At 45.3% G+C, this 23,755-nt stretch overlaps 1 protein-coding gene and 1 pseudogene across 1 annotated transcript in view; both read left to right on the top strand.

Annotated features, from left to right (window-relative positions):
- Positions 1-23,755, top strand: part of LOC144791758 (zinc metalloproteinase-disintegrin-like VLAIP-B) — a 4,238,988-nt gene that overhangs the window by 904,819 nt on the left and 3,310,414 nt on the right. The window lies entirely within an intron of this gene.
- LOC144791068 (cyclin-dependent kinase 4 inhibitor D pseudogene) lies at positions 15,439-16,176 on the top strand (annotated as a pseudogene).

Raw genomic sequence — 23,755 nt, 5'->3', positions numbered from 1 at the left:
GAGAGCGTTTATTCAGACATGTATGGCCTGCACAGAACTGTCCAGTCTTTGACCTTAACACTGACAACAGCCATTCTGCAGTCCAAAGTTTCCAGTCTAGCTCCTGTCCCTTCCCCAACCACCCTCCCAGTGCCCCCACCTGACCAGAGCGCACACACACCAGAGCACTCAGACACCCAGTCATCCACATACAGCACACAAAAACACCAATCAAAATGACACAGACACCATACACCATCCCCAAAACAGAAAAAAGCACACATGACAGCACAACAACAAGACTATCACAGGACACTCAGAAACATAAAGGCAAAAAACGTCCATCCTCATTGCTTACCTCCAGTTCCTCCCTCTCCAAGAGCCCTTCCATCCACATACCTCTTCCAAAAGCTGCCCAAACACTTGCCCTGGCTGCCCTGGACCTGATGCCTGCCACAACTGCCCCCCCTACTTTAGGGGGCTGGTTTTCCCAAATATTGCATTCCCACCCACCAGTGAAGCATGGACACAAGGCCAAAGAGGCAAAAGTACCTCCACAACAGGGGAGGCGAGGAAAAGCCCCCCCATACCACAGAGCATACAGGCAGGTCTTGTAAATGTTACTGGAAAGAGGCACCACCACCCGCACCACTTTCAGGGAAGAAGGAGGCTGTTGTGTCCACTTCACTTCTCCCTTGGCCCAAGACGCTTACTGGATATCAGATCCCAAAACAAGTGAGACTCAGCCCTCCACAGGGAACATCATCCACTGAGCCTTCCCCTAGCATTTCACCATCTCCCTGTGCCACAACTCTACCAGGGTTAGCCAGCAGTCAGACTCCCACATCAAGGATTCCCTCTAACTCAGCCAGTTCTCCCCCTCCTAGGTCTAGTCCTTCGACTATCGCGGACAGTCATTCCTCTCTCAGTTCCAGTTCTCCCCAATTTTAAAGCAGAGTCCCCCTTCCCACCCCATTCCTCCCAGAATGGTGCCTGTACTGCCTATCCTGAGGAGATTTCCATGGCAGTGGACAGTGTTGCACATTTATAGTGCAAGTTTACATGCACACAAGTGCAGACCCTATTTTGGACTGGCCGTTCGCTTTTATGTTTTGCACTTTCATTACAGTTACAAAGTTTATGTATTAAAATTCATATTTATCTTCTGAGGTTTGTTGCTGGCCTTGCTAATGATGCAGTACAATGTATGTGTATATGTTCATCTGTTTCATGCTCTGAATGCAACATTCACATTGGCATGGACTTGATTTGCTATTGCAGGTGTTCCCAGAGGTTGCAGCAAGTAATGTGCCTATTGACTCAGAGGGTTACTGAGGCCATGATGCTTGTCTGTGATGGTTTACTCTTGACCTCTACATTCATTTGTTGGTGCTCTACGTTTGTTCATTGCAAACACAACAGTGATGGACAGAATGTGGATCAATGTCACACATTCACCCCAGTCCAAAGATCTGGGACCAAATCCATCGTTTTTCCACTCCACACCACCCTGGGTTAGACAATGGCGATATGCAAATCAGCGCTGACCCTGTCATATTTGGGTCCTCTACATCAACAACATCTATTTATTTTTACATGATGACTTGAGGGGTGGAAGTGGTATATCATATGTGGGGGATCTATCTTGATGTTTACACAGTAGTGTAGGTGTGTAGTCATCTTGGATAGGTATGACTTCATAGTCACTTGGGTACATTTACATGTGTGCACTAGAGTACACATGACATGTGATTATCGTCATTAGCTGATGTATGAATGTGTATATGCCCTTGAGCATGACCCTATCACACATGTATGATCCAGTTGATGAGTGCCTGTTTGTTTACAGGATAAGACACCTGCAGGAAGTTGTGTGCACATGTTGAAGTAGTTGTTGCTAGAGCATTGTGCATTGTGTCAGTGTGACCTTGCAGTCCTAGGATACACATACGTTTTATTTTTTTTATTTTTTTTTATTGAGAGTTCATATATAACAATACAATACAGTACAAGAGACATGACATATTTGAGATCCAATTAATACAGTCTAGAAGAAAAGAATATTGAAAACAACCATACAGTTTTTAGTTCTAACATTTAAATTATAAAGTGCAAAATTGTGTAAGAGCAAACAAGCAATAGACTTTCACTAATATTCAAAAGATTTTGTTAGAGTTAAAATAATATAGGAACTTTAAATTCCCTGTGAGATTTCTCAGTTAATTTTTCATAGCTAGATTTATAAAGTGCATCGTGCATATACATAACGAACCTAACAAACCAATTTAAAATCCTAATAAATAGTAGCAAGGCAAATTTAAGGATCAAACCCACTCCAAAATTTATCATATTTTTTCAGAGCCCCTGATCTTAAAGCGTATGTTCTTTCCCTATCCTGGATTCGGAGTAATTTTATCTTCCATGCTTGGAAAGATGGGACAAGGTCTGTTTTCCAGGACTGTAATATAAGGGATTTAGCTATTAAAGAAGCTATAAAAAGGGACTCATCGTGTTGGGTGTGGATAGGAGAGCAACCTAGGACGGAAGTCAATTCATCCAGGACAATATTAGTTTTAAGGACAATTGAGAGAAATTTTTCTATTTCCTTCCATAATACCTGGATTTTGGGGCATTCCCAAACAATGTGTTTCCACGTGCCTTTTCCTTCACATCGGAAACATTTGTCAGCTACTTGGGGGAAGATAATATGCAAAAAGGACGGAGTTCTATATATCAACCATTTGTTAAAGAATTGCATACGTTTAAAATTTGCTCCTCGAAAAATGGTTTTATTAAACTTATTTATTTTGTCCCATACCTGTTGATTAATTGTAATATCTTCCCTCTTTTTCCATCTTTCAGTAATCTTGCTGTAGAGGTCCTGATCTTTGCCTTCTCTTAGTGTTTTAATCCAAATACTCCTTTTCTTTTGTGTTTTGTTGCTAAGGATAGTGGAAATATTTTCTTTCACGAATAGATTTCCTATAGTGAGTTCTCTAAGTTTTAAATTTATCCTGATGAAGGACCAGTTCAGCATGCAGTGCGAATGGATTAACTGACTATTGATTTCATCCCAGGATTTCCATCTGTTGCCCAAGAGGAAGTCTTCAATTTTCTCAAAGCCATTCTCCTTCCAAATAGTTAATATATATTTGTCCATACACCCAGCGTCTCCCAAGCTAAAATTCATTAAATTTGTCTTGCTGCTAAAATTAGGTAATCCATAGAATTTAAAAAACTGAGTTTTCACCTTAAAGATCCACTGCAGGGATTTATAGCGTACTTTTTTTTGGATCTTTAGTGATTCTCACTGGGTCATAAATTTTCAATTCCAACAGCATCCTTTTGATAAAAAAATCATCCGACTCATGGAAATCTAAAACAGAAAACCTGTGACTATAATGTGCAAAAGACGCAAAATAATATTCTCTAATATTTGGGAGGGACAACCCTCCTTGTGTAGATGATAAATACAAAGTGCTAAGTGCAAGTCTGGAAGATTTATTTGCCCATAGGAAAGAAGAAATCAGCGCTTCTACTTTTTTAAAATAAGAGGCCTGGATTGTGCAGGGAATTGCACAAAAAAGGAAATTAAAAAGGGGTAATACCGACATACGAATTAGCGATGCACGCCCTATAATAGACAGGGGTAACAAATTCCACCGGTCTAAAAGTGAGCCCACCTTTTTTAATAAAGGTAAAAAATTTAGTGCAAAAAGGTCGTCTAGGCTATCTGATACAAATATTCCAAGATATCTTTTTGGATTTGTGTTATATATCCGCCTGAATTCCGGAGCTAAAGTGTCTGTAGTGCAGTTCACCAGAATAATTTCCGTTTTGTTTACATTAATTTTATAACCCCCTAGCTTTTGAAAATCAGAGAAGATTTTTAAAATCCTCCGTTGACTAGAGGGTTTAGAATCTATAAAAAGGGCAATATCATCTGCATACAATTTTATATTTGTCATTCCTAATATTGGGGCTGTGTCAGCTTTAATATTCCTGATGGCGATTGCGAGAGGTTCGATAAATAATGCAAATAAAATTGGCGACTGGACATCCCTGTCGCGTACCTCTAGTGACTTTACAGGACCCAATATTTGTATTATTAATGATAATTTGTGCCCTAGAATTCACATACAATTGTCGTAGGAGAAAAATAAAAACATTTGGGAAATTAAAACTGCGTAAAATTTCAAACAGGCAATCCCAAGAGACTAGATCGAAGGCTTTCTCCGCATCTAAAAACCAAATTTGAGCCTTCACCTTATTAGTTTTAAAATAATCTAGTGCCTCCAATAAAAATGTAGTGTTGGAATGAAGGTGTCTGCCTGCAATGAAACCGCACTGATCGTGAGCTACCAGGGATCCTATTATTTTATTTAATCGGTTTGCTAAAAGTTTTGTAAAAATTGTATAATCTGTATTCAGAAGGCTAATCGGGCGGTATGAATTTATATTTTCCTTGTCCTTTCCCTTTTTTAAAATACTGACCACCACCGCTATATGGAAGGAATCCGGTGGGGGACCACCTTGGAGTAAGTTATTAACTAATTTCAGAAGTTCTTTGCGTAGTGTTCCCTCAAATCTTTTAAAAAATTCGATGGGAAGGCCATCCTCACCCTTGGCCTTACCGTTGGGGAAAGACTCTATCACTTCCTCTAATTCCAATAATGTGAAATCTTGAGTAAGATAATTAATGCCCTCAGGATCTAATTTAGGTATTTCAAGTTGTTCTAAAAATTCCAAGGTAGAGTCAGATGTAGCCCCTTCAGATACTTGATAAATTCCCTCATAGTGTTTTAAAAACAGTTCGCCAATAGAGGTGGTGGTCTTAACTTGTATTTTAGTAGTAGGGTCTAATAGCTGATCTATTCTATTGTGAACCTGCTTTTCTTTAGATTGCCAGGCCAGAAGCTTTCCTGTATATTCACTCTCTTCATATCTTTTTTGTGCATATAGGTTGCTATTTGTCTCGCCTAAATCATAATAAAAGTTCTTCATTTTGCATTTTGCCACGTTGAGTTTGTGACCAGAGATCTTACATCTGACCCTAAAATGCTCTTGGGCTGCCTGTGAAAGTTCAGTTTGGAGTTTGATTTTCTCCTCCCTTTTTGCCCTCAGCTTAGGGATTTCTTTAGATGTAATTATTCCACGAAGAGTGGCTTTAAAAGCATCCCAGATTATATTTAATGGGGCTGAACCTCTATTCTGTATAAAAAATTGCTCAATCCTTTCGTTAATATCTGTGCACCATTGTTGGTCAAGGAGATTAAGTTTATTAAAAAACCATCTACTTTTAGATCTAGTTTCATGATTCCCCAGATTGACCTCCATACAAAGAGCTGCATGGTCTGAGAAAGCATTAGGTAGATGGGCATAATTGTATAATACTAAATCATGGGATGACAGAAAAAAATCTAACCTTGACGCTGAATTGTATTTTGCTGAGTGGCATGAATACTCGCGCTTGATAGGATTTAACTTTCGCCAGTGGTCAATAAGATCAAGATCTATTTTACAACTTTGGACTGCTAAAGCAACTTGGGGTTTATTCTGACGACGATCTTTCTTAGTCGAATCCAATCGCGGGTTTGCAATAGATTAAAATCTCCCCCCCAGATTATTGGCCCGGACAGACCAGTTATTGCCTGTTTTACTTGTAGAATGACTTGAGGGTCGTCAAGAATTGGTGCATAAACTGTAGCAAGAATAACACTGACGTTATTTAATTTACCGTGTGCAACTGCCCATCTACCTCTAATGTCCGTGCAAGACCCTTCAAGATTAAACCCTACATGTCTCCCTATTAATATGGAAACTCCTCTCTGAGCCATCCCAGCAGGGGCAGATATGTTATAGCCCACCCAGCTTTTGAAGAGTTTAGCTGACTCTGCATGGTCTTTATGATGGGTTTCTTGTAAATAGATGACATCTGGTGAAAGGTTTTTCAGCCAGCACTCAGTAGCATTCCTTTTACGAACGTTATTCAATCCATTAACGTTTAAAGAAATACATTTCACCATATTATTTCATGTTCGAGATGTTGGGCGTGACCCTCAACTAATACACTAGTGTGCAAATTTGCAAAAATAGATTCAACAGCAACAACACATATAATCAATAAATAATATATATATATATAGCAGTCTAGACCCATAACATAATAGCAGCGGATATTCACAGGAGCATTCGTGAAGAGACTGGATTTAAATGTGGAAATATGCAAGCAAACATATACGAGATGTTGAACGTGGCCCTCCGCCAATGTGCAAGTGTGCAAATCTGCAAATAAGCAAAAAACTACAGCAGCAACAAGTATAACCAATAGGTAATATAAATGTATATAACAATATAGGCCAGTAACATAATAGCAGCAAATATTCATAGAAATATTCCTAGAGAATCTGAAATTAGATGTGCAAATCTGCAAACGGGCATATTCGAGATGATGGGCGAGGCCCTCAGGAAGTGTGCAAATGTGCAAATCTATAAATATATAAGCAACAACGACGACGTATATAACCGATAGGTGATACATAATAGTGTAATAGCAGCAGCAGATATTGATGGAAACATTCATAAAAATCTAAATTGCAATGTGCAAATGTGCAAACGAGCAGCAACTGTGCAAATATGCAATTAATCAGCAGGCTGATACAAATAGCAGCACGGACTTGAAGGATTAAGAGCCCTCTAGTGCAAAATAAGCAAATATACTCAAAGAAACTTGACAGCTTATTATAATCCATACGGGCAAAAGTGGCAAGTGCAAAGAATTATTTGTGCAGGATATAGAAAAAAAAATAAAGATATATGAAAAAGAATAACATTGCTCGTACTGTAGTCATAGAAATGTAGAGAAACATATTGCATTTGAACTCTTGTTTTTTCCCTTGCAACACCTCCCTTCACCACCCCGGACCCCCCTCCTCCCCCCTCAGTTGGACGGATCCCCCCGTGTTCCACGTCCGTCCTTTCCTTCTGTTTCTTCTTGTTGGATGCTATTGCATTGCATCCTTTTTGTGCTTCCTGTTATGGACAACCCCCCCCATGTCGATCGGAGCTGTTATAGACTAAACTCTTGAATCTGCTAGGAGTATGATACAGCTGGAGATCTGGTGGGCTATCCTCCTAATCCTTCCAGGAAGGACTGGGCTTCGTCGACAATTGTAAAAATAAAGAACCTCCCTTTAGCCAGGACCTTGAGTTTTGACTGTTGCACAATCATAGCCTGGGCTCCCTTGCTTTTGAAAGAGTCTATCATTTTGACAAAGTCTCGACGTCTGTGGGCAGAAGCCGCTGACATATCCGAGAAAATTCGAAAATTGTTTATTCCTTCTGCATTGAATGATTTCTTGGAATATGCTGTGTTTAGAATTCTCTCCTTCACCCTAAAATCTGAAAAGTTAAGCAGAATTGTACGCGGATATTTCAAGTTATTGGGTTTATATGCCGGGACTCTGTGTGCCCTAGTGATAGTCAAATCGCCTTGGAGCTCCGGTATGGCTGTTTTCAGGAGAGACTCCGACCACTTGACTACGTCCTTGTCTTCCACCCCCTCTGGTATACCTACCAGACGTAAATTTGATCTCCGATTGTAGTTTTCGAGGTCCTGCATTTTTTCCATTAACTGGGCTCTTTCCCTATTGGCCGCTGATAGATCTTTCTGCATTGTTGACAGTGAATCCTCCAGGGATGAGATCCGAGTCTCAGCCTCACTGATCTTTGAAGGAAGGTTCCCGAAGCACTCTTCCATTTTTGTGAGCCTAGTGTGTAATTGCGCAATCTCCTGTGCCTGAGATTCTTTAAAATCTCATAGTTCCTGAAGGATAGTTCCAAGCAGAAATTCAATGGAGTTCGTTGTTGTGGTGTTAGGAAGGGAGAGTAGGTCATCCTCTTTTGATATTTGCGATGACCGCAGGCTTAACTCTTGGCTTAACTCATGGCTAGCGGTTTTCATGATCAGCTCGGGGCTTTGGCTGGTATCCAGAGCCGATGTTATAAGTGCTAGGGGAGCCGCAGATATGATTTCCTCGGAGTGCTCGGAATGCTCCTTCTCCTTATCTACCCCCTTTGATGTCTCGGGCATCTCAGGCGTTATGGAGTTGTTTAGTACCCCTTCAGTACTCTGAACTTTTTGTCCCGGGGCATCTTTTTTCCCCTCCCGCTTTGGCCCACCCCGCATCGGGGTACTTGAGAGCTGCCCCTGTTGCCCCTGTTGGAGAAGGGGTTTTGAGAAAAGGGGATTTTGTTTTAACTGACTCCCAGTGCCTTGTGGTGAGGATGGTTTGTTAACTGCAGCGCCCCTCAAGGTCATCTTAGCACCTACGGTTTTCTCCTCCATCTCCAGATCGTCCTTTTTGCCTTTCACTGTACTTTTCCCAGCAGCTACTGTCAGGCTTGGCCCCTTTGAATGGTCGGGGCGGTCCTGGATCTCCGTATCTCCGCCTGTCTCCACCTCTACCTCTCCCTCTACTTCGCCCTCATTGACTTCGATATCCTCGTTATCCACAGTCTCATTCTCTTCTCTTAGTTCTTCGTATTTATTTCTGTCTGAATGCATCTCAGCAGTCTTCTGCCTCAGGGCGTTCTTTTGTTGATTTTTCCGTCTGTTTTTTTTACTCCTTTATCTGCAGGTAGGGTTTTGTTGATTGATTTCAGCAGATCTTGGTCCTGCTTAGCCTGCTTACCCCTCGCTCTCACTGACATAATTAGGCGGTGGCCGCTATGCCCCTCCTCCCTTTTTATGGATACACATACTTGTTGTCCACATCATTTGTGAGTATGCAGAGTGTCTCACTACAATTTGTGTGATGTGAGTTTTGGGATCTAGCATAGCTCTTGCGTACCTTTGTTCTCACTGTGCTGACTGACTCTGGCACACATACATTATATATGACATTTGCCATACACTGATGTCACATTACACTTTATCTACTCCACTATGTGGTATTCAAATACATACCAGTGCTGTACACAAATCTAATCTCTGTTACTCCACTGTGTGCTGTGACCGTGTACCTGTGACCACTGTATGAAAGTACAGTCACAATGAGACCATTTGAGGCCTACACAATGTGAGGCACTTCACTATGTCTTTTTGCTCTGTCCACTCCTCACCTGAACAATACTCCTGTATACACCACTTCACTCAACAATATTCCACTGCATGCCATGCCAGTGTTTGACCCTCCTCATCACTCCATAGTGTGACTCTATACCGTGGGAGTATGCTTTGTGTCCAAAACCATTATGCCCCTCAGCACTATTTCACAATTTGATATGTGCTCTTTGAATCTACTTAATTGCAGTCATGGGTAATCCTTATAGTACAGATGTATTTACAGCACTGCCCTCTAGTCTTGCTCCATGCATATGTGTTTGCTTGAGTTGTGTAGCAGTAGGTGATAGCAAAAGTGTGTAGGTCTTTGCTGTGACACTGCTACCCCTCTTGTGTGTGAAGTGATCTGTGTGCTCTGATGATTTATGATGTTCTTGTTCATGGTGAATTCAGATATGTCTGTTACTGGATGTATTGGTGTTCACACACTGCTTACTATGCATGCACTGCAGTCAGTGGATAATACATTTTACTTGACAGGTGTGAGTCCCCCTGATGTCCTGCTGAGATTGCTATGGGATGTACATATGTTATGGTGTAGTTGGGGAGGGTTGCAGTCTTACGGACAAGTCAATGTGTGTGTTTGGTTGTTTTTGCTGGACATTATGTGTAAGGAGTGTGTGTATTTGAATGCATTAAGATGGGTGTGTATTTGGTACTGTGCATTTTGTGAGTGAATGTCACATGAGATAATGTGTAGTCTTGTTTATTTGCTGGTTTTATGGGCAGATTTATGCTATGGCTATGGCCCCCTATCTTTGAACTGTCACTTGTCAGGATTGTGCCTGGGAATGCTAGTCCGGCACACTGACAGCATGGTCACTTTGTAACCTGTCTTTGCAGATTTATCTGGATGCACACACTTTGGGGTTACATGTGTCATTTGTTAGGAGGAGTTTTCTTTAGATGTATTATGCAGTCCGTGCAGTTAGCCAAAGGAGAAGTTATATCTGTTCCAGGGAAGACTTGGAGCAGATTGGCTATGCACTCTTTTGCTGCACATGTCCAAGATTGTTGGGCTTCTTTAGGTGTGGTCTGTGATACATGTATTTAGTAGTTGTGTTCAGCGTTAGATCAGACATTCTTGAGTTGAGCTCTGTGATTTTGAGATACACACCAGGGTGTAGCATTGTGTAGCAGGGAACTCATAGGAGTAGATAAGAACTTTATCACAGATTGTCCCAGGTGTAGGGCAGGGAAGGTGGTAGATGGCTAGGTGAGGGATAGGTGTGAAGGTTAGTATTTAGTTTAACAGTCAGGGAATGTCACCGTGAGGCATGAGTATTGTGCCAATGGCCTACATATGACATATTAGTTCAGACAAAATAGGTGCTGATCACTGTATGTCTAATGACAGGTCATCTCATTGTGGTCCAATGCCTTACTTGCATTGCTGGATCACAGTGATAGTGCACTGATGATAGCTTTAATTCGATTAGTGCCACACATGGATTACTTAATGTGCTAAGTGTAGTGTCATATGTGGGACCTCTTACATTCCATTAGCATTTGGTAGCACTCATTTCTCCATACATTTCCTGCACTGTTCCCTCCACTTTTGAATAGTTCACTTGTTCTCATACAGTGATGGTGACTTACATTTTGTGTAGAAGGCAAAGTAAGAGTTTGTGAGCTGTATCAAGGAGTTAACATGCAGACTGACCAGTTCCAAGGTTTGTAATCTGCACAATGACTCTTTATTAATTCAATCACTCACATTTATTCACATAAGTGGAAGGCAGGTGGGAGGAAGAGGTTTGTCATGAGTCTTAGTTCAAAGTTTGCTGCTATCAAGACGGCCTCTTCCTGACACGTTGACATTCATTCAATATTTTCTAGGTATTGCTACATTTGCAGAGTTGGAGTTATGGTTGGGAGGTGTTCAGTGAAGTGGCAGAGTAGTCAGTGTTGTTGATGTACAGGACATACTCACATTGGCTCGTTTAGTGCAGCAGTACACACATGAGACAAATGCACACTGGTGTTTACTATGAGTTTGTAGTTTGAGTCAGATGATTCCTATAGTGTGGCATGATATGTCCTGTCATTATGTGGTAAGTCTGCTTAGGGTGTGTGCTGAACTGTGATTATGTGGCAGTAGTGGCTCTCTTAGTATGTCATCTGCCTTTGCTCTCTGACTCATCCAACACCTTGTTGTACTACTGTGAACTCCCCATACACATCATGGTTGCTCTGGCCTCCTCTAGTCCACCTTGGATCTTGTCTGACCCTGATTTGACTGCAATGATTACTATTGTCCATTTCAGGTGACTCCTGCCTCATTCGTATTCACAGAATAGACTTAGGACAACTAACTTTACGTCCGCCGCCGGGCCGTATTTTCCGCCACCGGGCTGTAATTTACGGCTCTTCGGCGGAATTTACGATTGCGGCCCGCAATTTCCGACATGAAGCCGTAATTTCCGATTATGGGCCGGAAAATCCAATTACGAGCCGGAAAACCCGATTTTTGGCAGTTGGCCATGTTAGCCAAGGGTAAACACCTGTCCAAGTGCGTACCATCCCCCACCATTGATCAGCTGACACACTGCAGCCAATCCCAGCCCACAAACATGGATAAATGCAGTGCAGGCACAAACAAACCCTTTCAGGATGTCTCTGAATGTGTTCGTAGCACTGCCTCTTGCCATGCGGCATGCAGTGTTCCCAGGCAGTACGCATGACAGCTTCCTATTCCGCAGGTCACCACTTGCCCGGCGGATGGCTGCTGGAGAATTTGGCAACATGTGGCTACTGGGTAAGTACCAAGCACTAAAAATGAGTGATATGTGCCATTGAAATGTCTGAATGCCCCCCAATGTTAACCATTGTACAATGAGAATCACGGCCCAACAGACACTGCATGTACGAACGTATAGATCATGTTCTGTGAGTCAGAGAGGGAAATGTTAACAACTGCCCTTTCTTCCCTCCTCAGGCGATGCTGGCTATGCACTCTCCCCACATCTACTCACCCCTTACAGGTGTGCAAACACTGTACCTCAGCGTAGGTACAGCGTAGGTACAATAGGGCACACATACGGACTAGAGCCATCATAGAGCGCACTTTTGGTCTGTTGAAGTCGCGATTCAGATGTCTCCACCATACAGGGGGTGTGCTGCAGTACTCCCCAGAAGTCGTGTGCAAGATTACCTTAGCCTGTTGTGTCTTGCACAACATTGCTTTAACGCTTGGCTTACACATGCCTCTGGAACCTCGTCTAGCTCTGAATCTGGGAAACCGGGCCATTGCACATGACCGACGGCAGGGCATGCAATTCCGTGATCAGCTCGTTGCCACGTTTTTCACATGAGCAACCTGTAGTGTCATGGACAAAATGTGGTTTGCTGTCTGTTGTCAATGGTGAAACTTGGATAGACACGACAGTGTCAATAAATCCCACCCTGAGACGACTTAGCAAGCCACACTAACTGCATGCAAATCACAGCCGCTGACAGTAGTCATAAGGTAGAGTGTGCCTCAGGTAATGTGCCCATGTCAGCGATAAGTGTAGTGGGCATCCCTAAAACCAACTATTCACACTGATGACAGATAATACATGTCCTGAGAGACACACCTGGACCTCATAAGGATGAGTCACCAATTCACAAAAGGCCATAACCCTTGCATACTCAGGCCTGTGACCTCAACAGATTTGACTCCACCACAAATGATGGGCCCTGAATGTGAGTGATGATGTCATGGGAGAATCAGGCACCATGGGTCAGATTTACAATAACTGGTGCATCCCTGCATATCAGCAGGGATTCCCCAGTTATTGTTATTGTGAGTCACGACAGACACCCATGTGCCATCATGGATGCACCGCATTTACAATACGGCGTGCCATGGGGCAAGTATAGACAGAAATGTGACGCATATGCTGCCATAAAGGTGAAGCACTGCTGGAGTTGTGTTGCAAGCGCAATGCAGCTCCAGCAAGGCAAACACTGACCCTATGCCTAACATGCTGCATCAATCCTTACGCCTTCAACAAGCAGGTGCAGGGATCTGACGCAGCATGGTCATTAAAGTGACTGAATGAAATTTTCAGATTACACCCTGTCACTTCCTGTGCTGGAACCCCCTCCTGCGCAGGAATGCTCAACTGTGGCGCAGGGCCTTACAACATGACACATATCCCAGATGCGTCACGTTAAAAATAACCCACAGCATGGCGTAGGCTTCGCACTGCCACTGCGTCAGTAAAGTGACGCGACTGTGGCGCAAATGTGGCATGCAGGGCTCTTAAATCTGCCCCCATGTGTCTGTGACATGTCCACACTGCTCCACACCAATGTTACGTAACACATCACACAACTCTGATACTGAGCAACTCAATATGGACTACATGTCCCATAATGCAAAGCATGCGAAATGAAACTGGGGTCTGATGTTTTTACTACAACAGAACAACAGAACAACAGGATGGCAGTGGAATAGATTACTGATTGTGGATGGACCTGGATGAATTCAAAATGGCTGCCAACTACTTCCTGGGATGTATTTCCTGTTTCACACTTCCTGTATAACATCTCCTGTATGATATATTGTGTCATTTTTGGAAGTTACGGCGCAAAATCGCAAGTTCCGGCGCTGCGGCGTAATGCGCATGCGCGTAAACTACGCCCCGGAACCGGAAACTTTGTTTTCGGGCCGCAAATTACGAAAATAGACTAGAACACATCATTCCATACAGGCAATGTTATACAGGGAGTAGGAGACAGGAAATACATCACAGGAAGAAGTTGGCAGCCATTTTGTGTTCATTCTGAGTCATCCTCTTTCACTGAGCAGATCCTCAGGCATCCTGCTGTTCTCTTCCAACGTATTTCCCCATAATGGCTGAGGATTATGAGGAGAGAGCACCCCCTTTCTCAGAAAGGGAATTGGACATCTTGGTGGAGGGGTGCTGGCGAAATTTCCTCAGCTATATGGGGACCCTGAGCACCAGCTGAGCACTGCAGCCCGGGGCAGGCTATGGGCCAACATCGCCGAGCGCTGCAGTACAGTGGGAGTATCCACCAGGAGTGCTAGGGCGTGCCGCAAGCGCTGGGAGGACCTAAAGCGCTGGGCCCATCACAAGGCCACGGATCTGGTTGGCCTGTCTTCCCAGCACCATGTGCATCATCCTTGCCTCTCCCCAGTGGAGGAGCATGAGCAGCAGGGACATAGTAAGTGCATCATATGCAATATGTGTCTGGGAGTATGATGTGAGTTAAACACTGCTGTACCATTGTGTGTCCCATGCCTCCAATAACCAATCCCGTGTCCATGCAGCAGTCACCAAGATTAAAAAGGCACACTGTGGCATATGGATGTACAGGGCAGAGTGCATTTTGGGAGTTGTAGTTTCTTCATGACAACTGGGTAAATGAGCCACACTCATGCATTCTTATTGAATTGTGCTCTGCCAGCACCACTACCATTGAACCAAGTATATCATAACTGATGTGTGCATTGGATGAGCTATGGTACAGAGACTGTCCAGTGTGCGCATGGAAGGCCATAGGGAATTGGATGTTGTGATTCGCATTGCACCTGTAGAGTTGGGTTCCAATTGAGACAGATCATCATGTGCCATGGAGTCAAGACAGACTTTGAGATCCTTGCATCACTCTTAGGTGTTCCTAAATTTGCAAGGTGTGCCCCCTGACAGACATCTCACCCTCAGTGGCCTGTATGACATTTTACATGTACAGGTAGCTGCCACAACCACCCACCACTGTTCACTTGTGTACTGCACTACCTTTTAAGTCAACAAAGTCAATATGTGGCAATGGATTGTCCGATGATGTGTGGGGAGGGCAAAAGGCTAGACTCACAATGTAGCCAGAGTAGTAGTCCAGACCCTTTGTGGACCTGTGACCCACATTCGGCTTGTCCCATACAATGCTCCAAAGCAGATGACACTTGTCCAGACGTTAAATAGCTGCAAATCCATATCAATTACAAGAATCAATTTAATCTGGACTCTTCATGTTCTCTTTTGATGGACTGGTTTTTTAACTGGCACATGTAGCAGTGACAGGACACACAGATCACAAGATGCCAAGGTTAAGGTTTGGCCAAGACAGTTCCGTAAGCCACAACAATACACATCAGATGCCCATGTCGAACTCAAATCAGTATATGACAGTGAACATACATGTAATGTAAGTTCATAAACAGAATGGGGTTTGGGAGCACACTGCCTCACAGTCCCAGCACTGTTCGTCCCTTTGCATCCTCGAAGGTGTGACAGGTCACGTGATGCGGCACCCTGCCCGAGTCAATAGGGCGAGAAGCCGGCTCGGCTCGTGCTGACAGACAACAAGAGGCTGCGCTTCACGGACAACCCTCCGGGCTTGGAGCCGAAGGGGCGAGCGTCCGTCGGAATCCTCGAACACCCGCGGCGTTGGCGATAACAGGCGTCTTCTGGAAGCCCCCAACGAAGGGGGCGGGGCTCTGAGGGAGTGCAAGTAAGGTTCTCTCTTGGTCTTGGACTCCGGTGGCCACAGCTCTCCATGCTGCTGGACGGGGAGATTACAGCGGGTGACCAGCTGACCAGTGCAGCTGCCCAGGGTGATGTCCCTGAGTCCGTCGTCTGCTGTACGACGAACTGGTGCATCCAGACTCCATCAACCGCTTTGGGAAGACAGCTCTTCAGGTGATGATGTCCGGCAGCCCTGCTGTAGCCAGGGAACTATTGAAACAGGGGGCTAGTGTCACCATCCAGGATTACAATGGCACCACTCCAGCCCACGATGCAGCGCGTACTGGCTTCCTTGAGACACTACAGCTTCTGATGGAGCATGGTGCCGACATCAATGTGCCCGATTGTCATGGCTCACTGCCCATCCACTTGGCAGTCCGTGAAGGCCACGAGGATGTTGTTCTTTTTCTGTCAGCAGACTCCAACTTGCAGCAACAGGACACTGAGGGTCTGACTGCACTTGATCTAGCGAGACGTTTTGCTGGGCCCCGGGTGGTTGCCATTTTGGAGCAGCACCTCTCTCTGCTAACGTAGTGGAAGTTGAGTGGGGTTTAGGGAAGCTTTGTGTTCAGTACGGCCTCAATTATCATGTTCCTCTTGTATTGCATAACCATTTGGAGACAAGCCTGTGTCTGGACTTAGTGGCAGAGCATTAAGAAGGTCTTGGTGTCTGCTGCTATGTTTTCACAGTTGCCCCGCCACCCCATGCATCGGTTAGCTTGGTTCAGCTCCTGGTTTAACGGTTCCCTTCTCTCCTTTGGTTCTTGTTTCTTTGTATTTTTCCATGTTCATGTTTTCGTTGTTTGTGGTTCTTTTAATGTTAACCGTTACAGTGATCCACAAAGGTGATTTCAGCCTTCCAACTTCCTACAGCCTGCTACAACGATGCTGTATTATATGCTGAACAAAATGTGTTGCCTAGTTTGTGTCCACGTTAGAATAGTGCTCTGCATGCATGGCACGTATACAATCAGGCTAGCCCCTTTCTCCGCCTCACCCTACATCCAACTTGGTCTCCAAAATTAATCTTGACTTCCCTGATACCACGAGTTCCCTTGTGTCAGCTTTCTAAGTCAACACTTCCTTTAAAATATTTGTAACTACACGGCCCACTCCCAGTTGCCTTAAGATAAGTTATTCGTACATTAGCCCATTGGTATCAATGAATTCCAGCCAATGTATAAACATTTTTGCCACGTCAGCTCGTCTAGATTTTATATCCTGCGTTGTATTTACTTAGTGGGACAGCTGCCTGTGAGGTACTTCCTGGCAAGAAGATGCTCTATCCCGAGTCCTGATCTGGCCGATGCCATGTCACTTGGTTTGAAGTCCACGACGAGGATGGCTTTGGAAGGCCACAGGGTGGGGCTGGACCTTGCCCTGTGATCTTGGTGTTTATGTTTTTTATGAAGAGCATTTTGGATGTGACGTGCCTGTAATAGGAAGTGCACTCAGTTGATTCCGATAAAAGGTACAGTTTCCTTTAACCTTCGAAGGTAATCCTTGTTTGCTCGCTGATCAATGCGCTTTTTTGCCGACGTAAGGAGCTGGCGCTCTGAAGGTCGCTCCTAGCCGAAGAAATTACCTGACTTACAACGCTGCCTCTTGACCTCCTGTGCACTTGGCAAGTTAACTGCCTGCCATCGCAGCACTTGTGTCTTCCATAGATTGACTAAAACAGAAGCAACATGGCTGCCCCACTGTAGCACACACTTATACTCGATGTAATGTTCTCTAAATGCATGCACCACAGGAAACGCTGCCAAATGTCAACGGCTTTCAGGCAATGCATAGAATATGTTTGCCAATCTAAGTTTTTCTGTACATTTAGTTTGTGATAAAAAACCTTATCACTTCCCTTTATAACCATGGCAGTGATTTCAATTAACCGATATCTGTAATTAAACAGCAGAGCTTGCTTAATCGCTTTGTGGCAGAGAGTACTTAAAAATAGAAACTCTCTAGCTTGCCACTATGGGGACACAAGTTGTGACAGCGAGTTGCTGCTCCAGCTGTGCTTGCCTGTCTAGTCAGCCGCTGTTCCTGGTTTTGCTTGGCAGGGAAAACCTGCTGCATAAGTGTTGCCTCTCCCTCTGGCAAGTCATTCCGAAGCGCTAGGGTGTGGTATGTTGCGATTGGGCAAGCTGCAGGTGTGGCTCACAAATCCCAAAACATGGCACTCCCCTCTTTGTGAAGCATAGTCGTTGTACTGTTGGCGTAGCTCGTCCCTGTTAATTTTTCTTTCTCACACCAACGTTCTCCATAAATGAATTGCATAACTTGTTAATTTCGAGTGTACATAGTAGTTTTTTAAAGTCTATTTATTATGCTTTTGAAGGATGTTGTATGTCATAATTTAAGTTTTTAAAAGCATCCTCGTAAATGCAGTACACAGTTCAAACTCACTTCTAAGTAATCTGGAGTCATTCATCCAAGTTGGTGCAGACATTGCTCTATATCTCTAGACACGTGTTACTGGATTGAGCGTTTCATAGAGTGCAGCAGTTTTAGAGAGCAAAGAAAAATCTTTTTGGGTTGCGTGTGCCTCTGAGTGGTACTGTGACCTGAGAGAAACTTGGCAGCATTTCCAGCAACCACAGATGATTTTGAAGTAAGTTTGAACTGTGTACTGCATTTACCAGGATGCAAAGGGGCGAACAGTGCTGGGACTGTGAGGCAGTGTGCTCCCAAGTCCAGAAAGACTATGGGGCAGATTTACAAGGCACTTGCGCCTCTTTTACGCTGCCATTGGGTCACTTTTGTGACGCTGCGGCGGAGAAAACAAAGCGCAATGCTGCTGGGTAATTACAATGTGACGCATCTGGTGCAGGGACGCCTCCTAAAAGTGGCAGAGTGAAATCTACAAGATTTCACTTAGTCACTTTTAGGGCCATGCTGCGTCAAAACTCTGGCCATGATTGAAGCAGGTGTAAGGATTGACGCAGCATGTTAGCAATCGTGCACCCCCGAGCCTTGCTGGAGTGGGCTTGCACTTGCCACGCCACTCCAGCAAAGCACAGCTATTCCACCAGGGATGCATCACGCATCTGCCCACCCAAGCGTCATGGTGTGCCGCATTGCAAATGCGGCGCATCAGGGGTGGCGCACGGGTGGGCAGATGCGTCACAACTCCTCTGGTACACCTCTGCTGATTAGCAGAGATGCGCCAGAAGTTGTAAATTGGCCGCTGACAACTGTAGAGTGTGATCAGAGGAGAAATAAATCTGACCTTGGCTCAGCTATGTATGTGTATCATCCTGCATTAAACAACCACCACATCAGGATTTTGCTTACATCTCTGCAGGCACGGTTGGTGAGACATCAGATGTGCAGGAACAAGTCCGGAGCGGGAGGCCATCAGTTTGGCGGCGGCTACACCCTCTTTCCACCAGCGAGGAAGAAGAGGAGGAGGAGACATTTACATCTGCAGGCCAGGGGGTTGTGCCCACCCGGGATGAGGAAGAACATGACTCTGGTACTACGTCCCGGGTGGAGGCTGTGGACATTGTAGGGGGGAGGAAGGACCGGACACCTCGGACCATGATGTGGTGGAGAGCCACTCACCCACATATTCATCACCAGTGGCTCATGAAGAGGTGTCCCCGGGGCAGCCCAACATTCTACCTGGGCCTGCCACCTGCACCTCCCTATCTCTAGAGTCTCCCATGCCATCGGGGGCTCCAGCTCGATCCCCTGAAACCTGGTCCCCTCCACGTAGCCGCCAAGCTGGACAAATTAGCTCTGGACCAGAGGCACCACATCCCTTCTGTCCCCCCAACCCCTCCCGGTGTTGTACCTCCTGTGGTTGTGCCAGAGGACTTGATGTGGATGGTCGAGGGTGAACCTGACAGGTCCGCTCGCATGTTGCTACAAGTGTGTCTGGAGATACGCTCCATGCGAGCGGACCTTCTCCGATCAATGGACAACCTCGGCACCCACATCCAGGCCATGAGCACAGCCATGACGTCTTTTTTCTCCCAAACCCCTTTCCATACCACCGTCTATGTGTCCCCCTGTCCGTTGCCCCACACTGTTTCCCCCCGTACTCCTCGTGTGTCACGTCCCCATGTGGTGCCAGTTCCTGCACTAGCCAGCCGTGTGGATGTGTCCGACCCTGAGGATCTTGACATTGTGGTCCTGGAAGATGACCAGAAAGACACTTGACTTTTGGACAAAGACATTGTTCTGGGCAGAATTTCTTTTTCCCCTTGTGAATTGACTGGTTTCCCTGACGCTCCCTGACGTATTATATTTGTTTTGCCCCACCCCAATCCAAGTTCCCTTCTCCTTCTGCTTTAAGATCATCATTTTTTTTCCTTTCTCCCTTCCAATTGGACGGCTAGTTTTTGTTCCAAGATAAATATCTTTGCGGAAATCTACTTTGTTTAACTTGTTTGACTTCATTATGAATGTCTGTTTCCAAAGATGGACACACATTTGGTGAGTCATGTGCTTGGCACATAATAACGTGTTGCTATGTTGGGTCACTCTTGTGACTGTCTCACACACACACACACACACACACACACACATGCCTACATCGTTAGACAGGACATGATACACAACAGGATATTACTTTTGTAGATCTTTATTTATACTATACAGCTAAGGACCCAAAGACAAATTGGCCACGTGATTTTCACTGCCGATCGTGTTTGCGTTGCCGCAATAGTGGGGGTGATGACCGCGGAGAGGGGTGAGGTTGAGCATGTCGCCTCCGTGTATGTGGGTGTTGTACAGGGTGATCAAGAGGTGCAGGTGCAGATGGTGTCTGCACATTAGTGCCACACATGGATTACTTAATGTGCTAAGTGTAGTGTCATATGTGGGACCTCTTACATTCCATTAGCATTTGGTAGCACTCATTTCTCCATACATTTCCTGCACTGTTCCCTCCACTTTTGAATAGTTCACTTGTTCTCATACAGTGATGGTGACTTACATTTTGTGTAGAAGGCAAAGTAAGAGTTTGTGAGCTGTATCAAGGAGTTAACATGCAGACTGACCAGTTCCAAGGTTTGTAATCTGCACAATGACTCTTTATTAATTCAATCACTCACATTTATTCACATAAGTGGAAGGCAGGTGGGAGGAAGAGGTTTGTCATGAGTCTTAGTTCAAAGTTTGCTGCTATCAAGACGGCCTCTTCCTGACACGTTGACATTCATTCAATATTTTCTAGGTATTGCTACATTTGCAGAGTTGGAGTTATGGTTGGGAGGTGTTCAGTGAAGTGGCAGAGTAGTCAGTGTTGTTGATGTACAGGACATACTCACATTGGCTCGTTTAGTGCAGCAGTACACACATGAGACAAATGCACACTGGTGTTTACTATGAGTTTGTAGTTTGAGTCAGATGATTCCTATAGTGTTGCATGGTATGTCCTGTCATTATGTGGTAAGTCTGCTTAGGGTGTGTGCTGAACTGTGATTATGTGGCAGTAGTGGCTCTCTTAGTATGTCATCTGCCTTTGCTCTCTGACTCATCCAACACCTTGTTGTACTACTGTGAACTCCCCATACACATCATGGTTGCTCTGGCCTCCTCTGGCACAGTTTTTGTTCCAAGATAAATATCTTTGCGGAAATCTACTTTGTTTAACTTGTTTGACTTCATTATGAATGTCTGTTTCCAAAGATGGACACACATTTGGTGAGTCATGTGCTTGGCACATAATAACGTGTTGCTATGTTGGGCCACTCTTGTGACTGTCTCACACACACACACACACACACACACACATGCCTACATCGTTAGACAGGACATGATACACAACAGGATATTACTTTTGTAGATCTTTATTTATACTATACACCTAAGGACCCAAAGACAAATTGGCCACGTGATTTTCACTGCCGATCGTGTTTGCGTTGCCGCAATAGTGGGGGTGATGACCGCGGAGAGGGGTGAGGTTGAGCATGTCGCCTCCGTGTATGTGGGTGTTGTACAGGGTGATCAAGAGGTGCAGGTGCAGATGGTGTCTGCACATTTGGAGTCTGTACCTGGACAAGGGCTGGTTGTGCAGGTGGTGGAAGTGATTGTCTAGAGGTTGGTGGTGCTTTTGCAGGTGGTGGGGGTGGTTGGAGTGACGGTCCAGAGGTTGGTGGTGTTTTTGCAGGTGATGGGGGTGGTTGGAGTGACGGTCCAGAGGTTGGTGGTGTTTTTGCAGGTGGTGGGGGTGGTTGGAGTGACTGTCCAGAGGTTGGTGGTGCTTTTTCAGGTGGTGGGAGTGACGGTCCAGAGGTTGGTGGTGTTTTTGCATGTGATGGGGCGGTTGGAGTGACGGTCCAGAGGTTGGTGGTGTTTTTGCAGGTGGTGGGGATGGTTGGAGTGACTGTCCAGAGGTTGGTGGTGCTTTTGCAGGTGGTGGGAGTGACTGTCCAGAGGTTGGTGGTGTTTTTGCAGGTGGAGGCGGTGGTGGGAGTGACTGTCCAGAGGTTGGTGGTGTTTTAGCAGGTGGTGGGAGTGACTGTCCAGAGGTTGGTGGTGTTTGTGCAGGGGGTGGAGGTGGTGGGGGTGCCTGATCAGGGTGCTTGTGTGTTTGTGTACCGTGGCTGTGGTGCTGTGCAGTTGGTGTTACAGGTGTGGGGATGTGCTGTCCTGCAGGCTGATATGATTGTTCCCCTCCCTGCATTGGCCGTGAAGAGTGACTTTAGAACACTCTCACCATGCCCTCCATCATCTTCATGGCCAAGGCATGGCGTCCTGCACTCTCTTCCCTTTGGATGGATATCAGGTCAGTCATATTTCTAGACATTTCCTGCCAAGTGCTATCCATCCTATCCAAAGCTTGGCACATCCTGTCCACCCCCTGAGAGAATTGGACCATGTCCTGCAGGGACCCTGACATGACTGCCAGGGTCGCCCCTAAGGCACGAATGTCCTGCCTCACATCTGTCTGCTTTTGGTAGAAGTCCTGCTCTGACTGGCCACCATCACCACGTGCAGGCCCCCTCCGCAGGTTCTGCCAGGGATGAGATGAGCAGGTCCAACAACGGGGGTTGGCAGGTAGAAAACTGTAGGCAGGAGAAGGGTGCCCAGGGGATACCTGCACCGCAACAGGGCTGGTACTTCCCACAGATGGTGGAGAGGGTGTCAGGGATACACTGCGTAGGGAAGAGTGGGTAGGGGAACTATCATGGCAGTCCTGGACGTGAGGGCTGTGAGGGAGTGATGTTTGTGATTGGATGTGTGTGAGCCATGGCTGGTGTGATCTGTGCTGAGGACATGGTATTGTTTGTGTGAGAGGAGACAGACGAGCGTTGCTTGGCAGTGGATGTGATGCCGTGATGTCAGTATAGTCATCCCCTGAGTCAATTGATATGTGGTCTTCCTCCTCCTCCTCCAAGTCATCGTCCTCATGATCTTGACTTACTGCTGACATTACTGCCTGGAGGATCAAGGGATTCTCCCCTCTGATTTCCCGTCGGCCAGCACTGGTTGTCGGTCTGTCATCCTCTCCCCTGGCACGATCTGAAACACAGAGGTTGCAACCATATTATTAATTGACCAGGTATTACATGTGCTGCAACACAAGGGTTTTATTAACTGCACTAAACATCAGCAGATGAGGATCATGTGATCTGCTTAGGGTACCACCACATATGACCGCTCACACCATGGCACTGAGGTGTTACACGGGGATGTATATAATACTAGCAGACTCACCAGCTCTAGCCACAACTCGCTGTCCCTTTGCGTTCCCCCTGGTGTATCCTGCTGCACCTGTCTCCTCATAGTTGTTGTAGACATAGCTGTAGACGGTAGAAACTACATTATCAATGATCTGCATCAGCAATTGTCAGACAGGCATATGTGATACTCCTGGTTTGTATTTCACTTTGTAAACAACAACTGTTGATTCCATGCAGAATGGGATCTCGATCTCTGTCATGGTTTAGTAATCTGAGCTGGTGACACACCTCATGCCCGATTTACCTGAAGGACAGGTGCGCGATGGTTTCACAGCTGCAGCCAGGATGTCATGCATTCCCCGGGATGTTGTCCGCTGCAGTGGTCTCGTCCTGTCAGCACCTGTGATGTGAATTACAAGTCCATATTTTAGTACAACAGATTGTAGCTATGAGCCAACATTTCATTCTCATTAACCATTTGCGGATAATCAAGGACGATGTGCAGCATGTTTACCTCATTGACTTTACATGTGGGCACCTGC

The sequence above is a fragment of the Lissotriton helveticus genome, chromosome 11, assembly GCF_964261635.1.
Source record: "Lissotriton helveticus chromosome 11, aLisHel1.1, whole genome shotgun sequence".
NCBI lineage: Eukaryota > Metazoa > Chordata > Amphibia > Caudata > Salamandridae > Lissotriton > Lissotriton helveticus.
The sequence above is the reverse complement of the archived record's forward strand: the minus strand, read 5'-3'. Positions and strand labels throughout refer to the sequence as shown.